The sequence below is a fragment of the Crotalus tigris genome, unplaced genomic scaffold (assembly GCF_016545835.1).
Source record: "Crotalus tigris isolate CLP2741 ecotype Arizona unplaced genomic scaffold, ASM1654583v1 scf7180000018988.283336, whole genome shotgun sequence".
Classification (NCBI taxonomy): Eukaryota; Metazoa; Chordata; class Lepidosauria; order Squamata; family Viperidae; genus Crotalus; species Crotalus tigris.
In genome coordinates, this window is record NW_024097312.1 from 250704 (window position 1) to 275965 (window position 25262).

The following is a 25262-nucleotide window of genomic DNA, read 5'->3' on the forward strand; positions in this document are numbered from 1 at the left end:
TTTATATAAATTGCACCACGATAAAAAAAATAGGGGCATCATAGAAATATATTTCCACTACATATATTTGTAAATTAGCATTACTTTCTTGGTTAAAAAAAAAAAGAAACAATGATAGAATATTGGCTCTGAAAGGTGCTTGAGATTGTCTTTTCAGAAAAGCAGAGGGGAAAATACTTTTCACATTTGTAGCTGTATCATAAAACCCATTGTACGATCTTTCCTACTCTAAGAACATTCCCTAAAAACTTTGTGTCCCTTGGGGTAATAATTCCTGGAGCACCAACGGTTTTGGGGCATACCTTATTTCTAAACCTTTCTTCTGTCTAATCTAGGAGAGCTTCATGTGTTTTACAAATGAAATAAATGCTCATGATAGCACACCACTCTACTTAACTCCCTACTTAGGATATTGTGGATACTAATAAAACTTAGAAGACTAGAAAACCAAGATTTTGGAAACTGGGAAAATATTTAATAAAAGCCCTGTGAAAGACATTATATTTGTATATGCATTTGCTCATCACAAAAATGAAAGTCCATTAAAAAGGTTAACCTACAGATTAGACTCTAATCTCATAATTATTTACCTGGGATAAACACCACCGAATAAGCATGTTTAGGATGCATCATAAATTGATTGACAATGATAATGGAAAGGAAGAGGAGGATGGGGATGGGGAAAGTCAGCTTTTTTATTTATGAAAACCATACAGTTTTATGCAAGAAAGTTTGGCTGTTTTGGGGAGGGAGAAGGAGGAGAAACAGGAAAGGGAACAAATGATAGAAACTGGAAAAGAGTTGGATTGAGAAAAAAAAAGATGAGTGGGTGAAGATGGCAAAGCTAACTATTTTAATTAAAAAGAAGAACTTACTCCATTTTATTTCCATTTGGAAACTGCTTCTGGACTTTATGCTTGAAACAGAAGAAAAGAAAGAAAATGTTATGTTAGGTTTGGATGATTAGATTAATTTTATTGCTATAGAAATGGCTTCTATCTATCAGTAATGTAAAACAAAAAGTTGAGGCCATAACTGTACTTTATATTCTATAGCACAAAAGAGTCAAAAGTCACATGTTTTCTTTCTTTTCTTTTTCTTTTTACTTTACTCTTCTTTCCACTCTTTTCTCTAATCTTCATTCCCATTTGTATTTTATAATTATTATAAACTCTAAAAAAAATTATAAAAAGAACTTGGACATGAGTAGGAGGTGAAAATTCACAATAGACAGGCCAGAAAATCCACAATGGACAGAATTGGTTTGAACTCCTCATTCACGTTGATGAGTTCTAAATTAAATGTAACCACTGAGGGAAAGGGAACTTGGTATTGGTGTAGACAGCTTGATGAAAGCACCTGCTGAAGACTCAGCAGCAGGCAAAAAAAAAAAAAAGCAAACATGCTTGACTGGATTATAACACATGCTGGCTGGTAGCAAAAATACGCTTAATACTTTTTTTTAAGCTTCACTGTTACCCTTTCAATACAATAAGATGAGAAGAGTGGTGTTATGTCCTGGGCCTGCTGAGTCACTCAGCAAGTGCAGGAGGCTGCAGAAAGGCCCATGCAGACATATGAATGCCCTGGACCAGGCAGGCTGTCTCCTGCCTTGTGCGCATGCGCAAGGTGGGAGAAATGCCTTGCATTGATTGGCTGTGACTGTCCCTGTGAGGGGGTATAAGAACAATCCGCGCCATTTTGTTTTTGGTTTTGTTGTGTATGTAATAAAGACAAGACTGTTGTTACTCCTGCTAGTCTCAATGCCTCATACTTGGAAACAGAACAGGTGGAATATATTGTAAAAAGAGTAACGTGAAGTCAGTAAAGATGATTCCACTATATATATCATCTTGAATACTAAACAAAAACTTAGAAAATCTATGGCTTCTCTGAAAAGTGATTTGAATTTCCATTCTATTCAACTGTTATTTGGAGCATTACTACCCTTCCAAACCACACATGCACACACACACACACACAAACACACAAAAGCAGGCGCACACACATGCACACATATACATGGGAGAGCTGGAAGGGTACAGTATATTCTGTAAACTTATACTGTAAATATATACTGTGAATATATATATACATGCATACAGTGTATATCTTTCCAGTTCCCCCATGTATATATGTGTGTGTGTGGTTTGGAAGGGTAGTAATGCTCCAAATAACAATTGAATAGAATGGAAATTCAAATCACTTTTCAGAGAAGCCATAGATTTTCTAAGTTTTTTTTAGTATTCAAGATGATATTTATTCAGGATTGGAGTCTGCAAACAAAGATCTGTGTAAGCCTTTTCATGTATAACATGGCTGATATTTTTATTGACTAGAGTCAACTTCTGAGGACTTTATTAGCTGCAGAAGGACCCACAGCCATTCTTGACATCTGTTTGGAGAGTCCTAAAGTATATGGACAAAACTGGATAGTCTCAAGACAGTGTGATAGTAATAGGGTTGGAAATATATCACCCACTCCAAAAAGGCATATGGTTCCAAGTATTTATTTAATCTTCATATACCACTCAGAGTCACAGCTGTGAGATGGACAGCTATTTAAACCTCTCAAATCTCTTCCACTCTAGAACTAAGGAGAAATTTCCTGACAAAGAGAACAATTAATCAGTGGAACTGCTTACCTCCAGAAGTTATCGCTGCTCCATCATTGGAGGTTTTCAAGAAGACACTGGACAACACTTTGTCCAGAATGGACAACGCAAGGGGTTGGACTAGAAAACCTCCAGGGTTCCTTCCAGCCTTATTATTTTATTTATTCTAAATAAAATAAATAATTTAACGAATGCATAAATAAATCTCACAGCGATCTCTTTAGGTGCAACAATGTCTGGAGATTAAAACAGAAGAATCTCCATTCCATCCTTGGGCAAAAAACACTTTAGTAGTATACAAAAAAAAAAAAACCCAAAAAAGTTATGAGGATGAGGATGACAATGAGAATGAATGAATATAGCTAGCTAGTATTACCACTTATGTTTCTATGTAAATGAGAGAACGTATCTGGATGTTTTACAGATGAATACAGGGACAAAAAACATCTTTGGCAGTAGATTGTTAGAGGAGATAAAGTAGGATGTACTGCAAAATTTATATATTTCCTGAGGCTCTAAAAGCCATAAAATGTGTCTGCTACAGAAAGAGAAAAAAAGATCCCAATGTGGAAAAAGGGAAAATCTCAATACTATTTGGATTTTAAACCAAATATATACAATATATATATATAGGAGGACTACAGGAGCTGAAGAAAGAGAATGAGAATATGTTTGCGATATTGTACTTTTTGTATAAATTAAACATAATCTGAGCAAAGCACAAGTGGTTCCTACACGCATTAAGAATAGGCTTAATATTTCAAACCCTTGGTTGCTTTGTGCATCCAGGTTGTTAGAAAGGTGGTTGCAAATGATTATTTCCTTAGCAAGTTCACATGGAGTTGTTTGCTCAGTTTAATAATAGTCTATCTAGTTCAGGCTGAACAAACTGGTCCCGGGAGGGGTGGGGTGAGGGGAGGGGAAGCAGAAATAAATCAATAGCCCAGATGTAATCTTAGGTGTCTAGAATGCAGAGAGCGATTTTGGAGCATAATGGCAGTGGTTGTCTATTGTCGTTCAGACATGAGCTGCATCAGAAAAGGGCTTGTGGGAACTAGATAAGAGTTGGTCAAAAGTGGGCTATAAATCAAACTGAGGCCGTATTCTGCTGATTTCACACACACGCTCCCTGGGAAGTGGGGGGAAGTGATAGATCTGCAATTTACTGCTTATCGCATCTGCTAGAAGTTTCATAACACAAAAGCCTGACCTTCAATGAATAAACCACCCTCGCTGACTACCTGTTTCAGGCTGCAAAAAATATATATTATATTATTCTATGCTCATCCCAAAGAGCTGCTGGGAGAGAAAGGATGGGCTGGGGGCGGTGAGCACTGTTCTGAAAATGGTGTGACATCTTTTTGGGCTTAACAAGCTCTCGCCTGTCGCTAGCAGCTGTCACTTTAGCTACTTGTAGTCACTTTGCCATCAAAATGTGCTGAATTTATTAAAAGGAACCAGATACTTATGAAACAGGACTAAAAGGTCTACAGGGAGAAAACAGCCGCTCAACCACTAAAAGTCTGCAGAGCAGAAGGTCAGTTTCTTTTAAAACACTCTTGTGTGAATTGCCCACGCCTTTAAAAAAGATAAATAGTGCTTTCTTCTATCTTCCGTAACTGCTGAGAAATTCAAAATAGCTTTGCCTAGGAAGGCTGCATTAGGGTATTAAGTGGTCCGACATAACACAGGGATACATAATGTGAAGTAAATTTCTTTTGTATTTGATAGGCTCCCTGCAGCAGCTAATCTTATATTTTATTTAAGTTTTCTTTTAATATCTCTATCTATCTATCTATCTATCTATCTATCTATCTATCTATCTATCTATCTATCTATCTATCTATCTATCTATAAAACTGGCATATATAAAGCAAAGCCATCAACCTCTAGAAGCACCTTTAATTCCTGGAATGTTTTGGGGCTCCCTAAAAAACAAATGGGCTTTACAACTAAATAAGAAATATGTCTGCAGTCCAGGGACATCATCTGGAAGTGTGCTTACCTCCAGAGAGGAAGGGACAATATTAAAGATGGGGTGATAGAAAAGATCCAGGATAGGGGATTAGCGTAGATATTGTCTTCTGGAAAATAATAGCTCCAAAAGAGTTTTGAGACAGAAACATTAAGTTGATTTCTTCAAATAGTTCCAAGTTGAATCAGGCCACTATTTATTATTTTTCAAAGCAAAATCCATAATTTTACTTTTAAATTACCAGGTGAGATAGGCTAGGCTGAGAAATATTGACTAGCTAAAAATCAGATTGTAAACTTCATAACTGAGGGCTGATTTGAACAGTGAGTAAAGATTCGGGTTTCTAAAGTCATCAGGTGTCTCAGGAAGAAGCACTCCTCCTTGTTTCACTTCCTTGGCATTCTCTTTTGCAATGTGTGAATAAGAATCCCAAACTATCTTAATGGCCAGTAATTAAAGGGGGGCATTTTGAACATTTGAGAGCATTATATACATCTTAAGTATTAGGCAGTGCTGTGTTGCTCAGAAGTTCTATTTTTAGGTACATGCAGTAACTGCATGAGGACACCATAATCTTTAAATAAAGAACAAGTAAACTGAAATTAGGAATGGACATAGCCACGTTTACATTTATAATATGAAAAATCATTGCTTTGCCCAAGTACCTTCCTTTTCTGTTTCCTTCTATGATGAAATCAATCAAAAGGGATGTGCTTTTGACCATGATCAGTTTTGTTCAATGAACAGTGATTGTGCAAGATCAAATAAGAGCTGGACTTTGTACGTACACATTCACACCCAAACCTGTATACACAAGTCCTTTGTTGCTAATTTCCTTTCTTCTCCAGACAGCCATCCCAAAGAACTGTTAGGCTTGGTCTTTCTGTTTTCCATAGTTGCTGACAATTGTCCTGTGAATCCTATAGCCAAGATGATCAGATAATGATAGAAGAGTCATGGGATTCTCCTTGGACATTTGGTGTATTCAGTTCTGAAAGTGCTAGGGCAGGTAACAAAAAAACCTGTTTTTACATCAATGTGTAAAAGAAGCAAATTCCACCAAAATAGAGTTCATTAGGGCATGGCTGTCTAATGTCTCTTGGGTCAGACATTATACACATGGACACACTGATACACACACACACACACACACACACACACACACACACACACTAAAAGCTGAGCCTTTCATCGGTCAACACTACCGACATCATCAGAGCATGATGCAAGATTGCTGGGAGTCCTTCTAATGCTGCCGGGTGGCTTTGCGCACGGCTCCTCGACCTAGTTACCAAAGCTACCCGGCAGGTCAAGGAGCCATGCGCAAAGCCGCACGGCAGCATAAGAAGGACTCCCAGCAATCTTACATCACGCTCTGATGATGTCGGTAGTGTTGACCAACGAAAGGCTCAGCTTTTATATTAAACAGTTTTGTTTTAGTATCATCCTGGTGTTCGGATTCTTTTATGGTATGGATTTACCAAGGATTTGCATTTTTAGCGTAATTAGAGACCATATATATGTGTGTGTGTGTGTGTGTGTGTGTGTACACACACACACACATATATACATACATATATATACATACATACATATGTTTTATGTACAGTACGTGCATGACGCACATATGCATGCCTACATATATACTAATACATGCACTTGAAAAAATGGCATAGAAAGTTTGGCATGCAAAATAGTGGAGAGAATTTACATTATTGTTTATGAAAGAGAAGGACACCAGGGAAATTATCAGCAAAAGGATCGATTGGGAAATGTGTATGAAGTTTCTATATGTTAACAGAAAGCTAAAAATGACTGAGTGATTTTTAAACAGATCTCTTCCCTGGGCATCCCATGCTCTCCTCTGATGGAACAGAGCTTTCCATACAAGACCAGTGTTAAAATGGACTGAATGTATATTTATGTGCAGGGTTTTTATACAGTTTTTGCAGGATCATCACCCAGGGCTCTTGGCATGACATCCATGGCCTAAGAAGGCACCTTGCAGACTTGTTCCTACAGTATAGAGGGAACATGAGGGGGGAGCCCCAGAGGCATTTCTGTCCAAAAGAATTGTATTTTTTAGAAGTAATATGTTTTTTCTCCGTGTAAAACATTTTGTTGCTTGTCTTGTTACAGCATTTGTAAAAACACCGGCAGAAAGCAGCAGCGTTTAAATGAATTATTTAGGTTTTGCAGCAAATCACCCTGATCTCATGCTCAACTTCTTAATGCACTTTAAGTGATCCCAAGGAGGCAAATCAAAGCAGACAAGGGGGAAATGTAAACGAAGCTTTACTAGCCACAGAAAGCCACATGATCAAGTTTATTAAATATCAGAGAGTAAATCATTTAGGTATTTGCATAATAATTGTCATCACAACTGGGCACCTTCCAGCACCAAAAGCTTTATTGCTATGCATATTTTCCCAAACATCGCATTTATTTCTCCTTCTGATTAATATAATGGGCTGTCCTTCCCCCACTGCTTTTTAAACAAAATACTGATATCTAGCAAATCGCTGCATGTTACAAAAGGCTGTCTCTCTCCCACTTTAATCATCTGCATAAAAATGGAAATACATTAGTTTGATTATTCGCTTATTGCTGGCAACATTTGGATGGAAGGGAGTTAGGGGAAATCTATTTTCTCCAAGCTGCATAACCCAATTGAAGAAAAAGTCCACAGACTTCAAATAGATCCCAAGAGTTTACACGTTGGGGAATCTTTGGCCTGGGCTGATTGCGGAAGCTTTGATCTTGAAAAAAGAACAAGGCTGAAGAATTACCAGGGGGGAGGACCAGTGAAGTCTTATTTTCCCTTGGCCATCCAGCTTGTCCCCAATTTGCCTTGTTAAATCATGAAGCAACTGCTGTCCTCTGCTCTGCATCCTTGAGATGCTAATTAACTTTTTTAAAAAGTTTTTTTGTGGGGAGATTATTTTGAATCCAGACAGATAATCGTGTTAGCTGCCTCCCTTTCCTTCCAGATGCTCAGTGGGTGGACTCTTGCAAATAAAATTTTAATGGATCTGATCAGGCAAGTTGGATACTTTGTAAAATATAGCCAGTTTCTCTCCCTCACTCAGTCTTCTCTTCCTCTTTCTACCCTACCATGGCATTCTCTTTCTCAAAAATTATTCGTAGTGCTATTTCTGAATGAAGAGATGAGTCCTGAGATTCACTGGATATCAAACCTCAGAGAGATCAAGCGATCAAGTTAGAGGCACAACAAATAGATAGGATGATATGGAAAGAAGGCTATGCCAACCTTTTGCTTACTATAGAAGAGAGAGACCTTGCAGGGAACAAGGACTCTGCATTTACTTACTTCTTTATCTCATTAAAAAAAAAAATGGTATGGCTGCCCACCTTAAAGCAGAAATCTGGGTGGCACACAAGAGCCATTAAACCTCTTACCGTATATTCCGGCGTATAAGACGACTGGGCGTATAAGACGACCCCCAACTTTTCCAGTTAAAATATAGAGTTTGGGCTATACTCGCCGTATAAGACTACCCCTCTTTCAACGCACACCAAATAAACATTAAAAAACATCAGATTTGATTTCAATATGGTAATTTTAATTCAAATGCTTATGGCATAAAGGTACTTAGCAGGAAAACTGTCACTTATAAACATAAGGCTGTTTGTCATCAAACATGTAAAAATAAAACAGTGCAAGTGATTAAACTTTTCCTAATTCACTCTAAAGCTGAAAGGAAGGATAAGACAATAAACCCATGGGAGCTGCCATGCTATTTGTTTTCTAAGCTGTCAACCAAACTGGAACTGATGATGATAGGAGGACGATAACAAACAATAGAGAGAGCAAGTGCCGGGCAAGTCCCTGGCGAGTCAGCAACGCCCATCATAACTGCAAGCTATTTTTATAGGTTTTGCTGGCATAATACTTTCCCTTTAAAAGCCTTTAAAATCATCCTGTTCATCATCTGATATCATAAAAATATCAATGACATCTTGTGATACATTTGCAAGGCAGTCATCGTATGGATCGAATTCCGTATCAGATGGTGTGGTCTCAGCTTCGGCTTCCTCTTCATCTTGCCACAAGTAGTCGTCCTCCATACCATCTAATGAATTTGATATGCAACACTTCTTGAAAGACTTGATTATTGTTTCTGCATCAATATCATTCCAGGCTTTTATGACAAACTTGCACAAAACATCCAATTGTGGAGCACGCATGTTTCCTCCTTTTGTGAATGACTTTTCGCCACTAACCATCCATTCATTCCACTGTTCTCGACTGCGATCTTTAAATGGCTTGTTTAGGCATACATCCAGTGGCTGTACTAACGATGTTAATCCTGCAGGAATAACTGCCACATCTGTGTTTAGTCTTGCAAGCTTTTGCTTGGTGCTGGGAGTTAAATGAGCCCTGAACATATCCACACCAGTAGACTACGTTTTTGAATAAGTCCACCTGGTCGCCTGCTCCATACATTATCAAGCCATAGCTTTACCCCTTCTTCATCCATCCAGCCTTTTTCATTCACATGTACAAAACAACCAACAGGGAACTTGAGTTTTGGCATTGTTTTTCTTTTAAAAATAATCATTGGTCTCAGTTTGGCACCATCAGCTGTGCATGCTAGTACCACTGTAAAACTGGACTTCTCATGTCCTGTTGTTTTAATTAAAATTGTTTTTTCACCTTTCTGATGGACAGTTTTATTTCCAACCATATCAAAATTCATTGGAGTTTCATCCATATTTCCAATACTACTTAATGCATAGCCATGTTTAATGCGCTGTTGTATTATGTATTGATGGAAACTAATTACTTTGCTATCAAGATCTGCAGGTAATTTTTGTGCAATTTTCGTCTTTTGCCTCAGTAACATATTATGCCTTTCCAAGAATCTAGTACACCAGGATGCAGTGGCCTTAAATCTGTTGCTGTGATCTGGGTTAGATTTGGCCCACTGAAGTGCAAACAAACGTATTTTATTTCGTGTCACTACATAACCGTTTTGGCGATGCTCATTCACCATGTCTGCTACATGTTTTTCAAGTTCTGGCCAATGTGGGGTGCCTCTTCTTAATGCACACTTACCCCTTGGCATACTCTTTAATGCTTTTTCATTTGCCTTCCAGTCCCGAACCATCTTTTCTGTTACTCCATATTGTCTTGCAGCAGCGCAGTTATTATGTTCCATTGCAAAGTTTACAACTTTAAGTTTGAAACTGGCTTCATATTTCCTTCTTCTTGCTGGTGGAGCCATGATAGGGTCTTGACTATTGGACATTTGTATACTGTACTGTATGTATTGGTGCTGTACTGGATGAACTGGTACAGATACTGGTGCTGTACTGTATGTACCCAGTATACAACAACCAGCCAATCACAGCAAGCGATGAACCTTGGCTGGTTGTTGTATACAAAGCCTGCTTGGAGTGGGTGGGTCAGCTCTCCCTGCCTGCCCAACCCTTCCTGTCATCTTATAGGCCAGGGGTAGGCAACCTTGGCTCTTTTATGACTCATGGACTTCAACTTCCAGAATTCCTGAGCCAGCTATGCGGGCTCAGGAATTCTGGGAGTTGAAGTCCATGAGTCATAAAAGAGCCAAGGTTGCCTACTCCTGTATAGGCCCTAGGGAAAAAATGGACAAGCTAATGCCATGAGGGAGGGGGAAAGGGAGCACAGTTTCTGAGTTCTCATTGGCCACCTGTAAGTCCAAATGAGTAGCTCAGGGTGTGTGCGTGCACATGTAGGCATGCGTGTGACTCCCTGGGTCCCTTCCATTGCCCTCCCCCCAGTAGCAAGCTTTGGCTTGGAGCAAACAGGCTGCACACAGGGATCTCCTCCTCTCAGTCTTCCACCCTGCGAATACTCCACAGCCTCTCCAAGCTGAGTGAGCAGAAAGCCTGCCTGTTTGTCAAAGGCTCTGCCTTGTCAATCGCACACACACCTTTATGAAAATTGCCCTGCCTGCAAAAGGACTTCTCAGCAGTTTTTTAAAGCAACACTACCAAGAATGAAATTGGAGACAGCCAGAATGTTTAGGGAAGAAGGAAAGGAAGCAGTTAATAAGCTAAGTAAGAAAGGCATTCGCCCTTCGAAAACTTGCATTTCCATAAATGTGATAAGTTGCCCCCTTTTCAGGTAATGGGGGGGGGAGTAAATGCTTTCCTTTTAATTTGTTATTAAAACTCAGTGCACTACAGTACTTATAGATGGGAGCCAGATTGACCAGCCAGGATCTGTCATAAATAACACCACCAATGCACCATGCAAGTTTATTTAGGCAGGGGGGGGGAGAAACTGCTTGCATAAGCTCGGGCAAAAGGATTGTGTAGCTGTTTTCTGTCCCCACTCCATTCCTGCTTCTTAACTCCGCGAGGAATTTAGCTGACACCCCTCCCCTTCCAGACCCATAAGCTCCGCCTCCCCCAAGCTACTCTCACCGGCAGTGAGAGGTAAACGCTGAAAAGCGTGCATGAAGAAGCACTGAAAAGTGCCTCGAATGGACGCAGATGCTTAGGTTTGTTTTCATTATATAAAAAAACCACCCTACAATTCTTTTCCCCCCTTCCCCATTACATGGGCCATCCCTTTCTACTTCCTTTGAATGAATTAATCAGGGGATGGCCACTACCAATCCGCAGTTCTGGAGGGGTGGGCAAGGAATTGGGATGCAAAAGGGAGGGAAGAAGAGAGGAGACGGTTTGCAATGTAGCATTATAGAATGGGGATTAAAACTCCAGGAAATCTTACCGTCACAACAGCCAGATAATGCCTATCGTACTCTCAGAGATATCTTTAGTTGATCGGCTGGTTTTAATAATACCCCTAGGACTCTTTTTGAGTGAGAGAGAGGGGGGGGAGAAGAGAAAACTTGCTGAGTAATATTTTTCCGGCGTATAAGACGACCCCCCACTTTTGCGAAGATTTTAAGTGTTTAGAAAGTCGTCTTATACGCCGGAATATACGGTAACTATTTTTTAAAATATTAAAACATAAAATTATAAAATAAAAATAAAACCTGGGTGCCTCAGTCAGTCCCTGGGGATATCCCAACAACCACAACAGTGTCTAAATCAAAAGCCTGGTCTTGATGGCCTTCCAAAAGACTAAAAGGGTGAGAACCTAACAGCCTGCCAGGGCTGGAGGTGCTGGAGAGGATATTGATAAGGTAGGGGCACACACAGAATAAGATGCTTCTGATGTCCCCCTAGATGGTAACATTTCAGGGAAGGGATCTGGAGCAAGACTATTCTATCTGATCTGATGGGATGTCAGATATTATCAGGGAGCAGCAGTCCCACAAATAACCTGATCCTGTGTCACATAAGATTTTTAAAAGTAATAATCAGCATCTTGAATTGAATCCGGGAAGAAATTGGAAGTAAGTGGAGCTTCTAGGTAACGTGGTGAACCTAGAAGCATCCAGCACTGTTCTATTCTGGATCAGTTTCCAAGAGGTCTTCAAGGGCAATCCCAAACAGAGCACATTGCAATAATCTAAACAGGAAATGAATAAGAGAGCCAGTTTGGTCTAATGGTTTAGGTACCAGAAAGCAGGAGATTGTGAGTTCAAGTCCTACCTTAGCCATGAAAGCTATCTGACTGACTTTGGGCAAGTCACTCTCATTCAGTCCAACCCACCTCACATGATTGTTATTGAGGGGAAAACAGAAGGAGGAAAGTAGTTTGGATATCTTAGCCACCTTGAGTTATTTATAAAAATAATAAAGGTGGAATATAAATAAAAATAAAAAATAAGAGGTGAGTAATGCCTCTTGGTCCAGGAAAGGGCACAATTGGCACACCAGACAAATATGCGCAAAGGCTTCCCTAGACATGGCAACCAATGTGGTCTTTGATCAGGAGCCATAAATCCAGGAGGACCTCAAAATGCACACTTGCTCGGTCCAGGGAAAACGAGTCTTTATTATCTAAAGATGGTTATATCTACTAGTTAACCAAAAACAACCTAGCACTTCCCAAATGTTTTAGATCACAATGCCCATGATGTCTAAATAAAGGCTGGGACCTATGGCATTTGAAATCCAAAACATCTAGAGAGCATCCAGTTGCCTATCTCTGTGCTGGTTGAGCCTAGAGTTCAATGCTGAAGGTCATAAGACAAGATCTGGTGCTCTTAGTTTTTCAGACTGTCTGGTCGATAGGTATGCATATGATTGACATACCATTTTCTTTAAACAAAATACTTTCTATTAACAATACAGAAACTAACTGCAAAGTATATACAAGATCACTCTGAATAAAAATAAATCCAATTGATAGATAATACTTTATATTACACATTTTTTATTTTCTTGTGTCCAGATAGACTAAAATGCCTCTCCAGATTTTCCCATGATAGTGTAATACAAACTGTCATTTTTATAAGACAGAGTTCTTGATAAAACTGGAACATATATATGCACACACTTATAATAAAAATAATCTTTGTTGACAGAACTGATAAACTGAAGAGGAACTTTAGCAACAGTGGTGAATAGGCAATGCGATACAGCAAGTAGGAAGATGAATTAGAAATAGGGAGGGTCAGGTTCATTTCCTTCACTCATCCATATGAAAGGTTGCTAAATGTCAGAGCTGTATGGCACAACCTGAATGCTCTGGGGCAGAGAAAAGGGCCTGGTACAGGAACTACCTCCATACAGCCTACAGACCATGAATTGCCCACCCTAATTTAAGGTCATACTGATGAGGAATGTAGACTAGACACATAATTGCTCCCAAATTGGCAAATTAAATAAGATTTCATCAGAGTCTCCTCCTGTAGCCTCTGGTCTTTGGTATCTTTGTTGCTTTTACAGCTTACAGACTGAAGACTCTGAAGAAACTCCAAAGCCCTGTAATTTTGTAGGATCAAGAGTTGGCAACGTGCAAAGGCTTGCAATGAAACTGAAGAGGATTGGCAGGTGGTTTTAAATGACAACTGTCCCACAAAAGTAGTATTCAATATTTGTTCTTTTCCATCACGTATATAAAATTAGAGTAGTCCTTCTCCAGATTTTTTATTCTTATCTCTAAACTGATCACATCTGCAAAGTTAGTAAGGTCTGCCATCCATACAATTTTGTTTTCAAAACTAAGAAATTAGCATTTTTTTAAGATGGAGAAGTATAAGCAAAAATAGATGCTAGTGCAATTGAAGTCTGATTCTATGTTTTATGAATTTTGGATTGAAATGTAATTGAACACAAGTCTGGAAATCTGGTTCAAACTGGGATGTAGGCAAATGGTTAGTCAAAGCTTTCCAAGACACATAATTGTCTGCAAAGTGCAATCTACATCGCAAAAGTTTCTGAGATTTGCTTAATTTTTTTTAAAAAAAAATTGTTTAAAATTTGCTTCTCATCTCTTTAAAAAACAGCTTCTCTTGGAAAGATAGAAAAGATCTTTCATGGCTCTTGGAAAAAAGGACTCCCCCCCCCGAGACAGAACATGCACTATTTGTAACATGGATAGAAAGAAGATGGTTGTCAGAAAATGGCTGGAGTGTTGAATTAAGACTGGAAAACACTATTTCAAGTCTCCCTTCAACCATAAAGCTCATTTTAAGTCTTTGGATTTAATTACAGGATTCTCATGAAAATAAAACGAGGGATGCGAGAACATCTGAAAAGTGGGATTTTTTATAAATACCCAACAATCCATGCAGCAGCTGGGATCACCATTTTCTTAAAAGTTACTGTTCAGAATAGAGGATGGCTACTCTGCTTTTGTCACATGGCAGAAGTTGGCATAAAGCGGCCCTACTTGCAAGGTGTGTCAGTTGTTGTGAGCATCTGTAGAGAAAGGAAATGGGGTAAGAGGCATTCCATGTGCAATGAGGTCATGCTGCAAGGGGTTTGATTTTGGTGTCATTTGCATCATAATACACAAAATGTATTCCAACATCATTGTGGCATCTTCCAAAAACCTACAGCAGCATTTTTGATTGACATCATAAATCCTACTTCAGTTGAAGACTAAGATAGGAGTAGGAATTAATTGATTATATAATTAATAGCCATGACCCCACACCCGTTTTTTGCAGGTTCCAAAGTCTATCTCACTGCCAATATTTGCTGGAGAATAATGATTTTAGATTGCAGGAATATTTTGGGAGGGGATTGTTTGTAATTATATAAGGGTTAAAATAAATGTAGGGTGTTAACATACCTATAGTGTGTAACTCCTCAAACCCAACCCCTGGCAAATATATATATATATTTCCCCAAAGTCTAACATTTGAGCTCTGGTCATTCCAATGTTGACATTTTGCTTTGCCCATACCTGCAGTGACCCATCAATGCTGTGTTTTTCTCTAATAAGGAAAGAAGGACATTTGGACGAAAGGTAATTTTCTAAGTAGTAAATCAGAAGAGCTTAACTGTCTCTTGCTCTGAGCAGTGATTGGGTTACTTTTCAATAATGGGTTACTCATGTATAATGTGTAAATTATTGTAGCAATTTAATGACATCTGTGTCTTTAATGGCAATAGATTAATAAATGGAGATGGCTACATTACTACCATACCAGGATTTTGTTATTAATCGGAGAGTGAAGCTGTTCATATTATACCTTGGATTACTTCTTTTTTAATGCAGGTCTAAAGAATAAACATCACATAGTGTCAGAAGCATTTAAAGTTGATTAAGCTGAGATGGATCAATTGAAGGCACCAAAAAAACCAGTGAGCAAAGGAAATTTTGCAGAAAGCTTGAGAAAGGTGGAGGACATCAACAATTCAAATTTATAAAACTCCTAAAGACCCAGCCAATGAAAGGGCTGGCAAAAAAAGGGAGGGCTTTGAATAAAAAAAAGATTTAGATCCACCTTATTGGGCCTGATATACAGGACTATCAACAAACTGAAGGCTATCAACAAAACTGAAGAATAGTCCAGACAGGATGCCACCAAGACATTAACTAAATGCTTAGCCATTTTAGAAGTAAGTTATAAATGAATTCACTAGCGATTCGAGAGGTAAAAATCGTGAGTTCTTGCAGTTTTATTGAGAACCACCCAAAGCATGCACAATAGAAGATGGCCTTAAAATTAATACGAGATAGTAAAAAAAAGAAGAAGGATGAATAGCTCAATCTGTTCTAAATTTCATGCAGTGGAAATGTATCCATCTAGAAATGACAAAGCAGAGGGAAGATTATACCACCAAAACAGAGGTAGAAGAATGCAGTCCAGAGTCATCAATATAAATATGATAGGTTCTTTGCTTTTCTTTTTAAATTACTTAACAACACATAATCAATCAGCAACCCATAACCAGAAATGTGACAGGGGAAATATAAGGCTAAAACCAAGGAAAACTTTGTAATTAGTGCCTAATAAACTTAGAGAAGTTAGTAAGATTTTGTGATCTACAGTGTGTGCCAATCAGACTTCTAGTGGGTGATATTACACAAAAATGGTTGAAGCACTGCTTTAAGATATATGGGAAACCCTTAATAATTCCATTTGGGTTGAGTGGATAGAACAGGATAGAGTCGTTGAATTAAGAATATCTTTCATGGTGTTGCCTTTGCACACTTATTCCCAATTCTGAGATTTTAAGGATGCTACATTGAAAAGTGGTACTTTGCAAGTCTTGAAAGTTGTTTTAAAATGCTGACATTCAGGCTTTATTTAAACAAAATTTAAAAGATTGAGGTGTAGTTGTGGGAAGGTCATCTAAAGAAGCAGTAGGAGAATTTAATCCTTTCCCCCTTAAGTCATTCCCCCCCCCCATCGGTATGGACTATGAAGATATATTTTCCCAGTTGTTGAAAATAAGTCAGATCTGATCAGGAGTGTCTCAATTGGGTTATAGGTGAAAAATCCTTCATTGGCTACATTTCAGCAAAAAAAAAAAAAGTATGTAATTTTTTAATTACCGGTAGTATTTTCAAAATCAGGCGCCACCTAATGCATGCTCCATAACAAAAGGGTCTGTGAAACACTAAGCCTGCAATTATTTGTTTTCTGACTACCATGTTCAGTAGCTTCCATCTGCTCCTCAATCTTCCTTGGACTTAGAGTTTGTGGCAGCAATTACTTCTTTGTTGTTGCTTTTTTTCACAATTCCTTTACAATTGCTGCTCCTCCCTGTTCTTTCAGTTCAGATTACATAATACAAAATCTGATAAAGAATATTGACAGACAGCTTTTAGGGAGTGTAAGAATATAATCCATGTAGCCAGATTGCTTGAGATAATACATTCTTCATTTATTCTAGATATTGATCAGTGAAATTGTTTCTGCTGCATATTTATGTAACTAAAGTTATCCTCAGTAGCCCTAATTAAAAATAAAAGGTTCAAAATACATCTTCACATAAACATATTTTATATGACAACCTATAATTTTACATTTTACTGCATTATTGGTAGACCTAATCCTATACATTACTTTTTTAATCACTATATATTCTGGTTGACAACGACAACTCTTGAAATGTGCATAAAAATGTGCATAAATGTATAGTCTAATTATAATATCTATCTATCTATCTATCTATCTATCTATCTATCTATCTATCTATCTATCTATCTATCTATCTATCTATCTGCCAGCCGGTCAGCCAGCCAGCCAACCAGCCAACTAGCCAACCATTCCACAGTTATGGATCACACACCAAAAGTAATGGAACATGAACAAGAAGAAAAAGGTATTAAATGCAGTCAGCTAATTTGTTTTTATATCTAACCAGAAGCTACTTATAAAAGATAGGTTTTTTTAAAAAATCAGATTTTAGGCATCAGAAGTCAGAATGCTACCTTCCTGGAAGAGGATTAGCATTGGCTAATATGTGCCAAAATAGTTTCTGCATTTTATCATTTTCCTTAAAATTGATGAATAACAGAAAACAACATGAGAAACAGCCACAGCATCCTACACCCATCTTAAAACATTAAGGATAGGCAAGCCATATTCTGAAAAGCAGTAGAATATATTGAAAGGAGTACATTGAAATAAGTACCTTTCAAATATCACTATTAAGAAGTTCTGGGGGGAAAAAAAGAAAAAACCCAGAAAAAAATGGAATAAACCTGAAACCCTGTTTTTTGTTTTTATTTTTTTAAAAAAACATTAAACCCAACTTCTGAAAAGTAAAAAAGCAAATGTCTGCATGGTTATTCACATAAACATTACAGATACAAAGATATAATACTAACAATGGCAGATCTTCTTAGTTTACAGCAGCCATATCTTCTTGAAAAAAAAAATGAAAAGACAAACTTGAAAAAGAGGCAAACCTGAAAGAGGTTCATAAGAATGAAAAAAAATGATTAATAGCTTGTGTTTATGTATTTGTGTTGAAAAGGAAATTTCAAAAAGCCAATAACTTAAATAAAGGGCAGTTTTCTGAAATGAAGAATTGTCTGGGAAGCACTAACGAAATCACACACCAACACAGCGTCAGGTATGAACAGTTCGTTGAAGATACCCGCTTAAATAGCTGAACTCTGGACTGAAGAGGAGATGTGCTGAACATGCTATACATCAAGATCTTATCTTTGGGCCTGAAGGTTATGAGAGCCTGTATAGGAAAAGTATGCTCAGTTCTGCCAAGATGGAATGGATGTAGGCTCAGTGTAAGTCAGCTGAGACCAGTAATATTCCATCTTTAATTCTGAAAGGGGACACATTCCCTGGACAGTTTTGTAGCTTGGGTTCCTTCTGAATTCACAATACCTTCTTGAACAGCATGTGACAGCTATGACCAGCAGATCCTATACTGTACATAACTCCAACTTGTGTACCAGTTGCAATCATTTTGGGATCAGAAACCCCTGTTGACAATCAGTTATGCCTGGATCATCTTTTGATTCGACTATTACAATTCACTCTACCAGAAGACCACCCATAAACTACAGCTGGTCCAGAATGCAGCAGCAGTAGTTGTTATTGGCATTTTTTTTATTGTCTTAGTAACACAACTACTGCAAAAGTGGTACTGGTTACCAGTTGGCTTCTGGGTGGAATATAAGTTGTTGGCTGTCACTTTTAAAGCCCTATTGGTCTCATGATCTGAATTCCTGGTGAGTTCATCGTTTCCCAGCCATTTCTGCCCATGTAATAATATCTGGTATTTGGGAAACGATACCATTTTTAGTCCCATTCTTGAGGAATACTAGCGTGAGAGACCACAAGGGAATGCGCTTTCTGTTGCTACCTTTTTCCTTTGGAACAGGCATTCATCCAATATCACATGAATACCAACTCTGTGGATATTCAGAAAAACTGCTAAGATTTTCCTAAGATCTGTTAAGAAAAGCCTTTAGCGTTTGATAATATGGAGGGTCCCTGTCCTGCAGAAAGTGACATGTGCCATAACTGCTCTTCCTTAGTGTGTCAACAGACAGGAAGGATTATTGTTGCTATTGGTGTTGGGATGGTGGTATGTTTTCTTTGCTATTCATTTGTTTATTGTTTAAAAGCTATTTGGAGCCTTTTAGAATTAAGTGGTATGTAAATTTCATACAGAAAGAGAGAGACTGGGAAAAAAAACCTAGTGAAAGTTAAATTATCTATAAGTCTAAGGAAATCTTGTATGCATTCTTCTCTAAATTCCAGAATAAAACATGAAGGTGAAAAGTCAGGAGATGCTCTCCTCCTAGGCATATAATAAACAATTGGGAATTCAAGTCATTAGGAAATTCTTGAAAGATGCAACCAAGATACAGTTCTCCAAATTTATGCTGACTGAAAATATAAACAGAGAATAAGCAATAGATGGGAATGGATGTCCAAGCTGTAACTACAGTAAGTAAAGGCTGGGTAGAAGAAATCTCAGGGTGAAATGGGGGGGGGGTTGAGAAAACTGCAAGGAATTCCAATTCAGATAGCTGTGTGATAACCTGCCATGGATCAGGTGACCTGGAAGAACCAATTAACTGTTACTGAGAAGAACTATATTCTTGCGTGTGTGTGTGTGTGTGTGTGTGTGTGTGTGTGTGTGTGTGTGTGTGTGTGAGAGAGAGAGAGAGAGAGAAGAACCAATTAACTGTTACTGAGAAGAACTATATTCTTGCGTGTGTGTGTGTGTGTGTGTGTGTGTGTGTGTGTGTGTGAGAGAGAGAGAGAGAGAGAGAGAGAGAGAGAGAGAGAGAGAGAGAGAGAGAGAGAGAGAGAGAGAGAGAGAGAGCGCCATCTGGTCCTTGCTCCATTCACCAAGTTCCCAGCTGTCAGCCACCCCATCTTCAGCTTGCTCACCCTACAAGAAGCATATGAGCATAAGGCTTTATATCTCACAGCTTTCCTTGAAGAAAACTTTTTTTTTCAGTGTAACTAGTAGAGAAAAAGTCTAATGAATATTGTTAATAAAATGGAACTTTTTCAGAGAAACTACCTCACCAAAACTAAGCAGCATCCCAAGAGCTGCTATAGTCTTAGCCAATGCCTTTTCTTGCTTTATCTCACAGGAGGCAAGGCTAAAGCAGAACCAAAGGCAGCTCTGTTGTACTTGCTGAATAAAACAAAGGAAATCATTTGTAGATGGGTTGCCAAGTAAAGTCTAAACATTTGTTCTAACTGGCAATGTGTCGTGGGTCAGGCCTCATGCAGGTATACTCCAACTCCGCTGCAAACTGAGATTAGATGCCCTTATATGGAAAAGAGGGATTTTAAAAAAATGTTATGAGTGTTGCCAAATGTGCTTGCAAAATTGAGGACAGACTCATTTTAAATGCCAGGAGGAGCTGCTATCAGCCTTATGCTCATATGTGTCCTGCAAAATGGAATTTATTAGGTTCATTCAGAAGATAATATCAGGGAGAGAGAAAGAGATAGGGAGGGGATTTCTTTTACATACTGCTCCGAGAAAAAGGGCTTAGAAGTCAAACTCTATTTTGAAATGGAAGAAGGTTTAAACAAAAAAAAAAAAAGGAAACTAATTTGTAATAACCTTTTAAAATGGCATTTCCAGCCATAGCATTATACAGAAGTCAATTTTTAAAAGTGAAAATATACTTCTACTAGCACTTTATATTTTACTACTGTTTTTAGGAATCCTTCCTTCCAACTTATTAACCCCACAGGTGCTATCAGGTATAAAAAAATCAGATCCATGCACAATGGTTCAAATTAACCGATTTATTGCTAAAACGATGCACTAGAATCTTCTCAAGTAACAGTCAGCTCCTGGTTTATTTATTTTATTTATTTATTTATGAGACTTATATACCGCTTTAAGTGCAAGCACTCTCTAAGCGGTATACACCAGTAAGCAATGTATATATATATTTACATTTCCCCCAACAATCTGGGTCCTCATTTTACCTACCCTGGAAGGATGGAAGCTGAGTCAACCTTGAGCCGGTGAGATTTGAACTGCTGACCTGCTGAACACAGTCAGCTAAAGTGGCCTGCAGTACTGCACTCTAACTGCTGCGCCACCAACATGGTCAATAATGTTCAAGGACTTAGTTCGCTTGTGACTATGTAATAATTCTAAACAGATGTCTCTTTAACTCTTCCTCCTGACTCTGCCAGTCTTTCTTCTACAGGTGCTGATCTTTGAGGAATCTGCAACTGGAGTATATTGCAATATAATTCCAGACAAATAACAAATGTGAGGTTAAAAAAGGATGAGTCACAGTTTGTGGGATTTCCTATGGAGTTATAGCATTGCTGTGGAGGCATTCTGCCCACATCTTTATCTGCTCTATATTAACAGTTGTGTGTGTTTGTATGTTTTATTGTGCCTACTTGAACAGTGCTCTCTGGTTTGTCTGTTTCTGTGCAATATTTCACTGTAGGCAAACACCTTCTCTCCAACTGGAACACCATCTCATTTCTGCTCAGTGTTGCTTCCCTACATGATGATTGTTTTCTACAAGTTCACAAAATCTACATGTTTTATAAGTTCAGGAAGTGTATTTGTAGAAAAACTATGGAAACAGAAAAATGGACATTGATGGCATGGAAGAGTAAAATGATGACCCTATTAATTTATTTGAAAGTCAAATTGATTATTGATTGCCACTTTCCCCTTTATAGTCCATGCCACAGGAAAAAAAATGTGATGGGGTAAAGAATCAGGGGAATCCATCATTTTTGTCTACCTCATGTTTCTCTCAACAATTAATCTCATGGAAAAGAGCCATCTCAATCATTTCCTCCCTTTTTCAGTATTACATGTGATTTGACTGACCTAGAGGTGTTGAAATATGTGATTTGGATAAACCAAAGTATGATGGAGAACAGCATGAATTCAAAGACACTTGCTTTTTTGTTGAAAGGATTCAAGCAGGAGGACCATTCAAACAGAACATTATAATATACATAGAGCCCTCTAGGTGTTATTGGATTCCAATTACTAAAAATGCCATAAAATGGGGGTTGGAACCCAGAAACATAGACAACTACAAATTCTCAAAGCTTTGCTATACATTGAGAAATATATGGGATGTGAAAATAGAAACAGAACTTCTAAGAAATATCTAGCACATCCTCCTGATTTATGTTAAAACAAGCAAGAGAGGTGCCATTGGAGAGTCTTAGTATTATTATTAGATATGGAATCTTTTGCTTTGAGGTTCAATCCTCCTCCTCTATTTTTCTATTAATTATGTTATTCTATGATTGAATGGGACTTAGTTATTAGCCCATAATAAATCTTTTACCACTACTCGCATTATTCCTGGAAAGTGTATCCCTGGTTCTCCTCAACTGTGGCCATGCTTGTCTTCATAAAAATCCTGCACAATAGTTTAGACTAAGAGATAATTATTGGCCTGAAGTCAGTAAATTTCATGAGTAAGCTCAGATATGAACCCAAGTCTTTCCCAGTCCTAGTGTAATCACTAAGTTTTTGTTTTGGGATTTTTAAAAGATCCTCAGATAGTCTTTTAAACAGAATCATGGATCTAGTCAACAGCACAACAGCTTTAAAACCTAAACAAGAAAGAGTGAACTTTGCTCACAGAGAACAGCTGTTTTATGTAAAGAGTTCTGCAGCTGGGATGACTAGCTTTAACTGCTGGGAAGATGCAGAATTCTTAACCCAAACTTAAATGGGGGAGAGGGAGAGGAAAAAGAACATAGCCCATAATGGTGAGAGATAACAGGTGGAAAGCCTTATTTTGCCATTGTGCCTTAAGGGTAAAATCTGGCAGGCAGAAGTCGCTTCAGAACAAAAGCCACAGCATCTGCTGTTCACTGCACTTCTCCAGTCCATCTCTATTTTTTCAGCCTCACTGACAACGTTTTGACAGCAGGATTTTACAGAGTTTTCATTTTTTATTCTTTCAAAACTTTCAGATACTTAAATGAGGCTTTGGGTTTGAAGCCCCATTTCTGTTTCATCACAACAATAATTGATGTTGAAAAGTGCAGTTTCCACTGCACTCAAGTATGGCAAGTACATGCTTGATCCATGAGAACAAAATTAGAAGGATAATAGTTTCACTGGGATCAACCACAAGGATACCAAAAAACAAACAAACAAACCCCACCACATTTGGACTTTTCAGTTTTCCAGAAGTTATTCCCTCTCATGTGGTGGAGTTATCTGATTCATCAGATGCTTAGGTTCTCAACCTAAGAGAAGAACATATGCTTGACCCAATGGTGAGCAAACCTTTGGGAGGGGGGAAGAGATCAGGCTGTGATCAGAACATCCTCTATATAGGATGTGATAATTGATACAAGAAAGATAACAACGCAAGAAGAGAATGAGAAGCAACCACGATGAACATATTTTTGCAGAATCCTGAAGGAGAGTAGAGTCTATGGCCACATTATAAATGTTGAGAATACATAGACATGGAGCATTGTTCTTCAGTTCTGCTATAGTCAGCTTAGCTTTGGTAAGAGTACTTCTGATCAATCTCTCTAGGCTTTATCTTCAACCAGCTACCAGTTGTATTTTCCATGAATGCTTCTGGAGTCAATAGGGAACAAAGGGAATTGTGAAAATAAAAAGAATGCTAGAAATGCTGTTTTCCCTTGCAGCATGACAGCTTTCGTTGAATTTTATTGAAAAAGTGGGACTGCTACATCTGGATTGCAAACATCCAGGAAAGCAACAGATGGCAACAAAATGGGACAGGGAAGTCTAATGCTTTGCTGCCCTCTATGATCACGTAGACTTTTGCAACCCAGAAATGGTAATCCCATGAAAAATAGGGTAGTCAGATAGAATGGGGCACTTGGAAAATTCCAGGTATGAAAGTTATGGGCAGACTGGTGCCTACAGGCAAAGTTTCAGCTGTAGCCTATGCTCATTGGGCACAAGTGAAATCACACGCTTAAATACACTCAATGTCCATTCCAGCAGTGCATGACACATGGACAGTTAATATCTGCCTTTTCTCATTGTCCACAAACCCTCAATATTATTTATTCAAGAAAAATCATAACAACTCTGTGGATATAGTCCCTTTCTGCCTTGGCTACCAGCTTTAGGCTTTGCCACTTGCCCGAGATGAACAAAGCTAAGGTTGGAATTTAGCTGCAGTTTAAAAGGGTTTAGCCTGAATTGAAACAGCTCCCTGTGTCTGCAGACATAGAATAGCCTATTGTGGACATTTACTCCGTCCTCTTTTGACTCCACCCAGACTCTCTTGTGCTGTCTGGAATGTGACCTTAAGGCTGAGAATCCTTCTCTATCAGGAACAAGCAAATCCATTTTAGCCCATTTTATTTGAAATCAGGGAAGGGGGGAGGAGCATGGTGTTATCCAGAGACTTGCATTATACATACAGCTGCTTATATGAGCTATAAAGGATAATTTTCTTGTATTAACGTCATAAATTTTGTCCAGGCAGTGAGGCTTCCCACTGCATAATAGCTTAATTTTTCATTCTAATAATAACTGGCTGCCAGCTGAAATGAATGGGCGGAAAAAACAAACATTTCTGTTCCATGACATGATCTATGACAGATGTACAGATTTGGGAGGCCCTCTGGCAGGGTGTCCTAACCTTCCTGCTCTTGACCCAATTCCCTCCCCCCACCCAAAAAAGGGAATTGACATCAAGATAAGAGAGTAAACCATAAAAGAACTTCAAGAATAAGTAAAAATCCTCGTCCTCTAGTTAAATTGTAATTGGCAATCAGCCTGATTTAAAACCACATTAAATAGCCAGACATTTTTAAAGTGCCTTCAGCTTATGTGTGTAAATAAAAGAATGAAAACATTTCCTTGTTTGTTTATTTTTAAAATGCATGGTATGGGAGCCTGTTAGAAATAATAGCCTGGGTCATTCTAAAAATATCAGAGGTGGCTAAACCTATATGAATGTGCATCAGGTACTTTTGGGCAAGAAGAAAATGCTGCCCTTTTGGGGATTACAATTTTAAAGATTTGCAGAAGAAAGGTTTTCATGATATTGGACTGATGACTTCAACATTACAGAAGTCAATCTTTATGATTCTCTCCAAAAGGACTACCTTATTAAAGTATGGCCTAAAAAAAAAAAAGCATCGAAGTCCACAATTTCTAAACCATAACCAAGACATGGAAACCATCAGCCCAAAGGAAGAGAAATGCAAACAAAACTGCAGGTTTGGTAGAAACAAATGGATTTTAAAATGACTTCCAAGTTATTGCAAACATCTGTATACTAGGTTTTGTTAATTTTTTTTAAAGGAGATACACAGATTCAATGAATTATAGAAAATAGACTGTAAGTCCAGTATCACAGTTTCTTCCTACAGAAACCTGCCAACTAAGGTTTTGAC

The 25262-nt window shown here is 38.2% G+C and overlaps 1 long non-coding RNA gene across 1 annotated transcript; it reads left to right on the forward strand.

Moving 5' to 3' along the window:
• Positions 1–3563: 3563 nt before the first annotated feature.
• Positions 3564–24774, forward strand: LOC120314715. Its single transcript, XR_005558514.1, has 4 exons — positions 3564–4152; positions 17147–17241; positions 19152–19340; positions 21083–24774. It is a non-coding gene; the product is annotated as an uncharacterized LOC120314715 (long non-coding RNA).
• The last annotated feature ends 488 nt before the right edge of the window (positions 24775–25262 follow it).